This window comes from Jatropha curcas, chromosome 4, assembly GCF_041381405.1.
Source record: "Jatropha curcas cultivar XTBG-Jc1 chromosome 4, XTBG_Jcur_1.0, whole genome shotgun sequence".
Taxonomy (NCBI): Eukaryota; Viridiplantae; Streptophyta; class Magnoliopsida; order Malpighiales; family Euphorbiaceae; genus Jatropha; species Jatropha curcas.
This window is the reverse complement of record NC_143154.1, coordinates 23,463,448-23,475,341: the sequence shown is the minus strand read 5'-3', so window position 1 is coordinate 23,475,341 and position 11,894 is coordinate 23,463,448. Positions and strand designations below refer to the sequence as shown.

The 11,894-nt window shown below is 35.9% G+C and overlaps 1 non-coding gene across 1 annotated transcript; it reads left to right on the top strand.

Moving 5' to 3' along the window:
- The first annotated feature begins 8,865 nt into the window (after positions 1–8,865).
- LOC149497020 (small nucleolar RNA R71) lies at positions 8,866–8,972 on the top strand. Its single transcript, XR_016320742.1, has one exon. It is a non-coding gene; the product is annotated as a small nucleolar RNA R71 (small nucleolar RNA).
- Positions 8,973–11,894: the final 2,922 nt, after the last annotated feature.

The window sequence follows — 11,894 nt, the reverse complement described above, 5'->3', positions numbered from 1 at the left end:
TGATAAAAATCAAATCCTTCAATTATGCATTATTGCACTCAGGGTAGAAAATTAAGTTGGTTTAATGGCCAGGTTTAATAAGGGTGAAATGCCAAATTGATTGCAAAGGTCACACTTTAACTTAGATGGCCTAGGCTAAATATGAAGTTTAACAAAGAATGCTTAAATCATCTCTTTCTAAATGTAAACATTTAAAATTTTTGTCTTGAAATGCCAAGGTTAAATAAATTTTGATTAAAACACATTTATATATCATAGAATTCACAACAAAGTGGTGTTTATAATCTTAGAAATAAATAGTTAAACCAAAGAATCATGTTAAGTCAAAAATTAAAATTTAAGCTAAAAAAAATAATTAACTTCGAAGAACTACTAAATTCATTACAAGTTAATGAATCATGATAATTTTTAAACTTGCTCACAATTATTCCACCCATATTAAACTAATGAAATAAAAGAAAATTGAATTTTTAACTAAAAATTTCCCTTTCCCCCAACTTAATCTAGCACATTGTCCCCAATGAGCTTTAAAGCAATTCCCCAAACTTATCATATTATCAATAATGTAACAAAAGAGTAAGAAACTGTAGGGATCATTACCATCATTGTATTGAAAAATATAATAAGATTGAAGGAAGAGATACGACAAGAGCCGGGTGTTGGAGTTTATCAAAGCTATCAAATTAGAAAAACACTAAAAACAAGAAGATATAATATCCACAAACGAACCAAAATTAATCAATATTCAGGTGGTGGAGGTGGATGTGGCTGCAACAATTGAATCACGATTTCGAGTTGACTAGCAATTCCCTGATATTGGCCTTGCATGGTGTCTATACGGGAGTCGAGGCTCCCATGCATAATCTCTATTGACTGGAAATGGTCAGCAATCATGGACTCCATTCCATTTAGGCGAGTATCAAACATGTCCATTCGGGACATCATACGTGCAAGAACTTCATCGTTGGACAAGTTAGATGCTCCCTAAAAAGAAGGACCAGCTCTAAAAGTACCTGCACCAGAAGAAGTAACAAAACCAGAGAAAGGAGTCAGATTACCCTCCTCCGTATTAGTGTCACCAGCATCCTCAGCCTCCTCATCATCAGAACTCTCTTCTCGAGTGCCCACAATACGGTACGAATCTCCTACCTTTTCTATCAACTTCATATGCACCATGACATCTAAATCTAGCCTAGTGCTCTTTCCTCCTCCCACACTATCATAAACTGGCCTAGCAGGGTTTCAAACTCTAAATATGATGCAATTCGGGTCACAAAACATCTTATCATAATAGCTCCTTTATATGCCTGTGCAATTCTAACCCATCGTAAGCATAGCCAATAACCCATATTGAGAAAAATCCCCTGATCGATCGCCCATATAAAATATAATTCATTTAGACTTAATACTCCATCACTCTCGCTTCTCCCAAAAATAATGTTGGCTAAGAATTTATGAATATACCTCAAAGCAGGGTTTTTTAATTTCGACGCTTTTGAAAACCTAGGCTTATAGTTGTCTTCTCCAGTTAGTATCGTCGATGTGGTTCGATCTCTAAAGTCTTTAGGTATTTGATTAAGGGCATTTTCAGTAGGGAAACCAAAGATGTGACTAACCTCATTTACCGAAAGTTTCATAATTTCTTTCAAAAAGCATGAATTTAATTTTGCTAGAGAAATTAACAGGCAAAAGACGAATAATAGAAGAATATGAACTCAAAAACTCTAAAGTCATAAGTGCATAAACGAGGTCTTTCATGCCAATAAATTATTGCCACCCAATACGCTTAAGGGGTTCTAAAACAACAGCTCTAAGCCCTACTTGTGCTAATGCAGATTCATCAATAATATAATTTGGCAAAATAGGGCGAAGAGAGAGTTTATTGTACCTTTCCTGCTGTTTTGGTGAGTCGATCTCAAACGGAGGAGGAGCTGAAGCTGTAGGAGGAGAATGGGTGGAAGAGAAGCGGTTGAAGGACGGGCGATTGGCCAATTTCTTACGGCCACTGAAGATGCAGGTCAGCTGCGTTTGTACCTTGGAGGCATGGTCAAAGAAAAAGGAGAAGAAAATGGTGTTGCTAAGCTTTTGGATTGAGAGAAGAGGAGATAAAATGGAGAAGAAGGAGAGGATGGCTAGGGCGTGCTAAAAAGAAAGGAGAGGAGATGTAGTTATGGTTAGGGCATGCGCTTTAAATAGAGGGAGGTGCACAGTAAACGAAAAGGCATGCTTTAAAAACCCAGATTTTTAACGCGGCACGGGCGTGCCACTCAACATGGTCAAGGCGTGCACGCTGCTAAGTCTTTGAGGCGGTGACGGGCACGGGCGTGCTGACTAACACGGCTTGGGCGTGCTAGCCTCTGACTTGCAAGTGCAAAATCTTATCTTATGTGGCAAGGGTGTGCTTCAGAGCATGGTCAAGGCGTGCTAGAGTCTGACCCTTGAAGCTACTTCCACCTTTTTGAAGCATAAGCGTGCTTCAGAGCTCGGCAAGGGCGTGCTAGAGCCTGTACCTCAACTTGTATCTGAAAGAACTTGACTGAAAATAGAAGAACAACATGGTGAAAAATTTGGGAAAACTATAACAAAAATAACTAAAATAAGAAGGCTAAGGAAACGAAAATAGGTCGTCTCCCACAAGTGCTTTTGTTTAATATCGTTAATCTCAACGCACTAAACCGATTTAGGCTAAACAATACTTATAATGGTTTTGACTGGATCAAAGTTTCCATTTTGGTAAAATTTTAAGCGTTGAGCATTGACCTTGAAACTCTGGTCTCTATCCACTATTTCAACTGCCCCATGCAGAAAAATTTCTTTGATCGTGAATGGGCTAGACCATCTAGAGCACAATTTACCTGGAAAAAGACGGAGTCTAGAGTTATAGAGTAATACCTATTGGCCTACCTTTAGATTCCTTAGGATAATATGTTTATCATGCCATTATTTGGTGCAATCTTTATAGATTTTGGCATTCTCATAAGCATGGAGTCTCATTTCATCCATCATGTTCAATTGAAGCAACCTCTTTTGACCAACCTCCTTAGCATTAAAGTTAAGAAACTGGATTGCCCAATATGCCTTGTGCTCTAACTCAACAGGGAGGTAACAAGCCTTACCATAGACCATTCGATATGGAGACATACCAATTGGTGTTTTGAATACAGTTCTATAGGCCCAAAGAGCGTCATCTAGCTTCTTGGACCAGTTTTTTCTTGATTGGCAACTGTGGTCTCCAGTATCTTCTTGATTTCCCTATTAGTGACTTTCACTTGTCCACTTATTTGAGGGTGATATGGGGTACCTACACGATGAGTAATACCATACTTTGAAAGTAGGGAATTTAAGTACCTGTTGCAAAAGTGCTTACCTCCATCTGTGATTATTGTTCTTGGAGTACCATGACGTGTGAAAATATGTTTCTTGATGAAGTTCATCACACTTTTGGCATCGTTATTGGGAAGGGAACTTCTGCCCATTTCGAGACATGATCCACTGCTACTAGAATGTATTGGTTGGAATAAGAGGATGGGAATGGTCCCATGAAGTCCAAGCCCCAAACATCAAATATCTCCACTTTAAGGATATTGTTTAATGGCTTCTCATATCTCTTGGAGATATTACCTAACCTTTGACAATGATCATAGAGACGAACAAAGTTAAAAGCATCTTTAAATAAGTTAGGCCAATACAAACCGCTTTCTAAAATACGTGCTGCCATCTTGCTTGCTCCAAAGTGTCCTCCACATTCCATTGAATGATAGAATCGAAGGACACTTTCCATTTCCTCCTCCGGTATACATCATTGAAACAACTAGTCACTATAATACTTGAACAAAAAGAGCTCCTCCCAATAGTAATATTTAAGATCATGAAAAAATTTTTTCTTTTGTTGATAAGAAAGATTGGGAGGAGTAATCTTGCAAGCAAGGTAGTTAACTATATCAGCATACCATGGAGCTTGTGCTTTAGCTAGAAGAAGAAGATGTTCATGGGGAATTTTGATAAGTGTTAATTTTATAGTGTTTTTAATATAGTTTTTATTAGATTTTGAGTAAGTTTTTATTACTTTAAATCACTTTTAGTATAATTATGTTCAAAAGTTTCCTTGATCTTTAATCCGCTTGATCTAAGAGAAAATTTCAGGAATTTGGCACAGAAAGAACTTTATAACACAAGGCACTTAACTGGTAGCACGCCCTGGCCGTGCTAAAAGGCACTGCCGTGCTACAAGGGTCCCTAGGCGTGTCAAGCATAGCACGCCCAAGGCAACTTTAGGCAGACTTCCAGAGAAAAGCACGCCCAGCCCGTGCTACCTGGCACGCCCGTGCCTCAATGCTTCACCAGCCCGTGCTACCTAGCACGCCCCGTGCTTTACTGGCCAGACTTCCAGACTAAAGCACACCCAACCCGTGCCAGGAAGCACGCCCGTGCTGCGCAGGCGGAACCAGCGAGAATTTAATGCGCAAATCTAGCTTTTTCTCACATGGGCCGACCTCGGGGAGTTTCCTAAACACACTAAACAAGACCTGGACCTATTCTTGGGGAAAAAGGAGTCCTAATTAAAAAGAAATCAAGAACCTAAACAGTTATGATCTCCTATAAAGGATTTTGCACTAAATAAGGATTCTATTTCCTAAAAGGAGTCAAACTTGCCTTCAAGAACTCTATATAAAGAGAGGAACTTCTCCTAACAAGGGATCTCTCGTTTTTTTTTAGGCAATTTCTTTACATAATTCGTTCTCTCTCTCAAGGATTTCAAGCATCAAACAATTGTGCCAAGATTCAAGGAAGCCATCAACATAGTTGTGATACAGTTTTTATTCTAAAACTCTTCATCTTGTTTCTTTCTTTTATTATTGTCTTTAAATATGATGAATGTGCCAAGCATGATTGAGTTTAATTTAATTACTATGTCCAGCTAAACTCTTATACTAGGGATTTGATGTAGCTTAATTCGATTCCAATTTATGATATTAGATTTGTTTTTCTTTGTTCTCGTTATAAATTATTATTGTGCTTAATGCTTCCAGGCAGAAAATTTCCCCTGGATTGAGGTATTTCAATAACTACATTCGGGAGAAGGGTTATTGATATGAAAAAGATAATAATTTACTTGAGAATAACAACTTGATGCGGAAGCTATATGGTTTGACTCAAGGGAGGTTTTCATAAGTTAATAAATTATTAAGTTGTGAACTCACAAAACAACCATAAAACCTAATAATCTGATTTATGTTTAATTTCACTATTAAAGATAGGTAATTGAACTGAATTAGAATAACTAACAATAAATCGGGAGAGCTTGTTAGTGACTTTAGGGTTGTTCTCCTACTTGAACAATTAAAATTGATTAATGAACTAATAGAATAAGCTGGATAGAATTAAGTGAATTCAAATTCCCTAGTAGCTTAATCCTCTGATTTCTTTTCACTTGAATTTTGTGTTTGATCTCTTTTTTTTTTTTTTTTTTTTTTTTTTTTTTTTTTTTTTTTACTTTAAATTTTATTTACCTTACAGCGAATCTCCTTTATCGTCGTCTAAATAATAATAGATTAACATAATTTTGGTAATTGATAAACAATCCCTGTGGATACGATACTTTCTTACTCTATACTACTTGTTGCGATTTCGTACACTTGCGAAAAAAGAAAAAACGCTGTCAAAAATCTTCATTGATTTGCGATTCTACTTGCCCTTCTTCCCCTAACTAAAGCCTGGATAAATGATCTGCTACAAGGTTCTCGGTTCCTTTTTTATCACGAATTTCTAAATCAAATTCTTACAAAAGAAGAACCTAGCGAATTAATCTAGGCTTTGCATCTTTCTTTTCTAATAAATACTTAAAAGCAGAGTGATCAGTGTACACTATTGTTTTAGCTCCAATCAAATAGGCTCTAAATTTATCAAAAGCAAAAACAATGGTAAGAAGTTCTTTTTCAGTGGTGGCATAATTAAGAAGTTCTTTTTCAGTGGTGGCATAATTCAATTGTGCATCATTCAATGTGCAACTAGCATAATAAATGACATGCGATTTCTTTTCCTTTCTTTGCCAAAGAACGGCTCCTATAGCATGATCACTAGCATCACACATAAGTTCAAAGGGACGACTCCAATCTGGTGTAGCAATGATAGGTGCTAAAATCAACTCTTTCTTCATCCTGTTAAAAGCATTTAGACACTATTTGTCAAAATTAAAAGGAACATCTTTAACTAATAAATTAAAAAGTGGTTTCATGATTTTGGAGAAATCCTTGATAAATCTCCTATAAAACCTTGCATGGCCAAGAAAGCTTCTTACTCCTTTTACCGAATTTGGAGGTAGCTTTTCAATTACCTCTACCTTGGCTTTATCCACTTCGATCTCTTTTTGTGAGATTTTATGCCCTAAAACAATACCTTCACTAACTATAAAATGACACTTTTCCCAATTCAAAACAAGGTTAGTGTCCTCACATCGCTGCATTACTAAAGAGAGGTTATAAAGACAAGAATCAAAAGATGAGCCAAACACAGAAAAGTCATTCATAAATATTTCAATGAACTTCTCAACCATGTCAGAAAATATAGACATCATGCATCTTTGAAAAGTTGCCGGAGCATTGCACAACCCAAAAGGCATTATAAGCGAAAGTACCATAAGGGCAAGTGAAAGTGGTTTTCTCTTGATCCTCAGAAGCAATAGGTATTTGAAAATACCCTGAATAACCATCTAAAAAGCAATAATAGAGATAACATGCAAGTCTTTCAAGCATTTGATCAATAAAAGGTAAAAGGAAGTGATCTTTGCATGTTGCTTTGTTCAATTTCCTATAATCAATACACACATGCCAACCTGTGACAATTCTAGTGGGAATCAACTCATTATTTTTGTTAGAAATAACTGTCATACCCCCATTCTTTGGGACAACTTGGATAGGACTTACCTAACTGCTATCGAAAATTGGATAGATAATGCCAGCATCCAAAAGTTTTATAATTTCTGCTTTGACTACTTCTTTTATGTTTGGGTTCAATCTTCTTTGATGCTCAATTGAAGGTTTTTAGTCTTCCTCCATCAGGATCTTGTGCATGCACACACTTGGACTTATTCCCTGCAAATCTGAAATTGACCATCCTAGGGCTTTCTTATGTTTTTGTAGAACCTGCAACAACCTTTCCTCTTGATCAAGTGTTAAGTGAGAAGAAATAAGAACAAGAAAAGAACTATTCTCACCTAGGAATGTATGTTTCAAATGAGATGGAAGCTGTTTCAGTTCTTTCTTTAGTGATTCACTTTCTTTCTCATCTATAATGCTTGGATTTGTAATGTTATCTTTATCTTTAATATGCAAGGTGTCCTTTACACATTCATCAACAACATCAATCCTAAAACAGTCATTATAATCCATGGGAAGTTTATAGGATTTAAGAACATCAAACACAACCTCCTCTTGGCCTACCCTCGAGGTTAATTTTCCTTCATACACATCAATCAATGCTTTTGTAGTTGTAAGAAAAGGGTCTTCCAAGGATTAAGGATCCTTCTCTATCTTCATCAATGTCAAGAATAACAAAATCAACAGGAAAGATGAATTTACCTACCTTGATGAGCACATCTTCTACAATCCCTCTTGGATATTTGATTGATCGATCCGCCAACTGTAAGAGACATCCTTGTTGGTTTTAGCTCTCCCATCCCTAGCATCTTAAAAGCTTCATAAGACATACGATTAATGCTGGCACCTAAATCTGGTAATGCTTTTTCAAAATCAAGATTTCCAGTATTACAAGGGATAGAAAAACTTCCTAGATCCTTTAATTTTGGAGGCAATTTATTTTGAATGATTGCACTACACTCCTCTGTCAACATTACCATTCCTTGATCATTAATCTTCCTTTTCTTTCTCAGGATCTCTTTTAGGAATTCTGCATAGCTAGGCATTTGAGTAAGGGCTTCATATGTTGATTTGAAGCTTTTTGAAGACGTTAAGAAATTTGAGGAAACTTTTGTCATCTTGTGTTTTCTTTAACCTTTGTGGGAAAGGGACAGGTGGAACATAATGTTTTACTTCCTCTTTCTCTTCCAGGTCAATGACGGGGATCTTTTTCTATTCTTCATTCTCTTTCTCAACCTTGGGTGGATCCTCCAATTGTTTGCCACTCCTCAAGGTGATAGCTTGTACCTATTCTTTAGGATTTTTTTCAGTATTGCTAGGTAACATACCTTGAGGTCGGGAGGCCATCATATTTGCAAACTGTCCTAGTTGAATCTCCAAGTTCCTTATCGTAGCTTGTTGGATTTTGTTGTTTTCTCAGGTTTTGTTCATGAAGTCCATGTGCGATTAAGAGAGGGCAGTAAGGAGATCATCATGAGACTTTTTCTCTTGAGGTAGGAAACTTGGTGGTGCGTTCAAGGCGTTGTTTGGATTCCCATACGAAAGATTAGGGTGATTCCTCAACCTGTTATCATAAGAGTTAGAATACGGGTAATTCTTTCTTCCTTGATTCATAACATAGTTTACTTGCTCTAAAGTTTACGGATTTATAGAATCTAACATGCATTCTCTAATCCCATATGACCCATTACACCTGTCACAAGCTTGCACAATAGAATTAACAGAGTTAGTAGTCAATAAGTCCAACTTCCTTACCATATTTTCTACCTTGGCATTGAGTGCGGTGATGGCATCAATCTCATAAATTCCTGCAATTTTCTTCCTTTCGAAGTTGGTTTGATTGTGGCTATTGCTTGCCATCTCTTCTATCAAGTCATATGCCTCATCAATTTCTTTTCTTTCAAAAGATCCACCTGCAGCTGCATCCAGAGTAATCTTAATGTTATCAGATAATGCATTATAAAAAGTTTATACCTGTAACCACTTAGGAAAACTGTGATGTGGGCACTTTCTTAATAAGTCCTTGAATCTTTCCCAAGCTTCGTACAAACTTTCTTGATCATGGTGGACAAAAGTCATTATCTCATTGCTTAGTTTTGTGGTTTTTGAATATGGAAAGAATTTTGCTAAAAATTTTTGGGCTAATTCCTCCAATGTTGTAAAACTTCCAGTAGGGTATGATTGTAACCAGGATCGTGTTTTGTCCCTAAGAGTGAAAGGAAAGAGTCTTAATTTTATGGCATCCTCAAAAATTCCATTTTGTTTGAAAGTATCGCAAATCTCCAGGAAATTTGTGATATGGGCATTAAGATCTTCACTAGGTAAACCTCCATATTGAATTGAGGTGGATGAATAATTGCAAGTTTAATTTCAAAATTGTTAGCTTTCACCCTAGGTCTATTGATACTCGAGGTTGTTCCATTGAGAGAAGGTGCTGTGTAATCTCAAGGTGCGGACATGAGGTTGAGGTCTGTCCTGAGGTTGAGGATTAATTTCAATGTCCATGTTTGCTTGCGGTTCTGGGTTGTTCTTACGTGCTCTTCTAGCAGCGTTGTTCCTACGATAAATCTTTTCGATTTCTGGATCAAAGATCAAGGGCTCAGTTCTACCTTATCTTCTTTGCATAAACACCTGAAATAATCTTCCAGAAAAATTAAATTAAATAAATAAAAACAAATGTCTAAATTAATAATAGGATAATTCGTATTGATATTGGTAACGTCATTCCCCGGCAACGGCGCCAAAAACTTGACAGTGATTTTCGCAAGTATACGAAATCGCAACAAGTAACATATGATGAATAAAGTATCATTCCCACGAGGATTGTATACCAAATACTAAAATTATGTTAACCTACTATTATTTAAACTACAGTTTAGGAAAATTGTTTTAAGAATTTAAATTCAATCAAATAAAGATAATAAGGAGAAATCAAGCAAGTAATTTTTTTTATTAAAAGAAATCAAGGATTAAAGATTACTAGAGATTTTGACTTCACTTAATTCTATCCAATTTATTTTATTAGTTTGTTAATCAAATTTAATTATTCAAGTAGGGGAAACGGCCCTAAAATCACTAACAAGCTCTTCCGACGTATTGTTAGCTATTTTTACCCGGTCTAATTATCTATCTTGCAATAGCACAATCAAACATGAATTAAATCATTAAGTTTTATGGTTTCTTTTGTGAATTTATAACCTAAAGTTGTTAACTTATGAGAACCCCCCATGAGTCAAACCGTATGTCTTCCACATCAAGTTATTATTCTCATGTAATTTATCAACTTTTTCATATCAAAAACCCTTCTCCCGATAGTGATTAATGAAATAACTCAATCGAGGGGAGAAACTCTGCTTGGAAACATTAAGTTCAATATAAATTATATCTTGAACAAAGAAAAACAAATCTAATATTATAAATTGAAAAAGAAATTAAGCTACATCAAATTCCTAGTATGAGAGTTTAGTTCGACAGAGTAATTAAATAAAACTCAATAATACTTGACAAAAATTCCATAATCAGAATAATAAAAGAAATAAACAAGATTAAGAGTTTAGAGATAAGAACTAGTCAACAATTAATTCTGGATGACTTCTTTGAATCTTGGCATAGATCTTAAGCACTTGAAATATTGAAGAGAGAAAACTATGTAAGAGAATAATAGAATAAGAGATGCCCTCTACAATGAATCCTTCCTCTCTTTATATAGACTTCTTGGGAGAAAAATCCACCTTGTTTAGGGAATAAATCCCACCTTGAATCCACCTTGTTTAGGGAATAAATCCCACCTTCTTTAGGGAATAAATTCCACCTTGTTTAGGGAATAAAGTTTCCATTAGACTTTGAATTTCTCTCCATCATGACTCTTCCATGTGCCTAAAGAGGATTAGAATTTGATTTGCATGTCAAGAAGATATCTTAGGTGAGCCCATGGAAGTGATAAGGATTAGGTAGCGTTTTTGACTCAATATAGCACTTGGTTTGTAGCGCGGGCGTGCTGATAGGCACGGTCTGGGCGTGCCGAAACTTGATTCTATGGAGGATTCAGCACAGGCCATGCTCAGAGGCATGCTTGGACAAGGACTTGTGGCACGAGCGTACCAAATAGCACGGCTAGGGTGTGCGTGGCTCTGAGTCTCTAGAATGAAATGCAGCACGAGCCGTGCTTAGGCAAGCATGCCTTTGGGTTGATATCCTCTTTCTGCACGGTCGTGCCATATAGCACGGCTTGAGCGTGTTAGAGTCTAAGTCTCCACTTAATTTTTCTTGAATCCAGCACGGGCGTGCTAATGGGCACAGGCAGAGCATGCTAGAACCTCAATGTTTTGCTTTATTTTGTTCTTTTCTGTGCCCAAAACCCTACAAATTTCCTTAAGACCAAGTGAATTATGATTGAAGGAAGCTTTACACAAAAACATAAATAAAACTAAATAAAGTAATTAAAAAATACTAATAAATCCTAATAAAACTATATTAAAAATACTATAAAAATAACATTATCATTTTGGAACCTGAAAAATAAAAAGAATTGGATAAACTCTGCTGATTAAAACAAATGAATCTTGTCTAATTATTGAAGGTGAAAAAGGTAAAAGAAAATATAACTCAAAAGGAATAGGACTAACGGTTAATTTCCTGGTGCAAATCTTGTTACTTTTATTGCTTTGAATGTATTCAACACTATTATTTGAACAATCAGGAGGAATGCAATCTTCATCATAACGATCTACAATTTCCATCACCTAGAGCAAAAGTTAGAACTTTGTGAGTTACATTTTACTAAGGGTATGTTCTGCAAAATTAGCTATTTTTGTAGCAGCACAAAACGCTAAAAGCTACTTAAAAAGATGTTGCCAAACACAGTCTAAATGTTGCAAAATAGTAAAAATTTCAAAGAAAATAAAATATGTTACATGTTCTTATGCAAACAAATAGGTATGAAGATAATGCCAACAAATACAAATGTTGCAATGATCTGAATACAAGGAAAAACAAAGTAAAAGTCCAAAATAATAATAA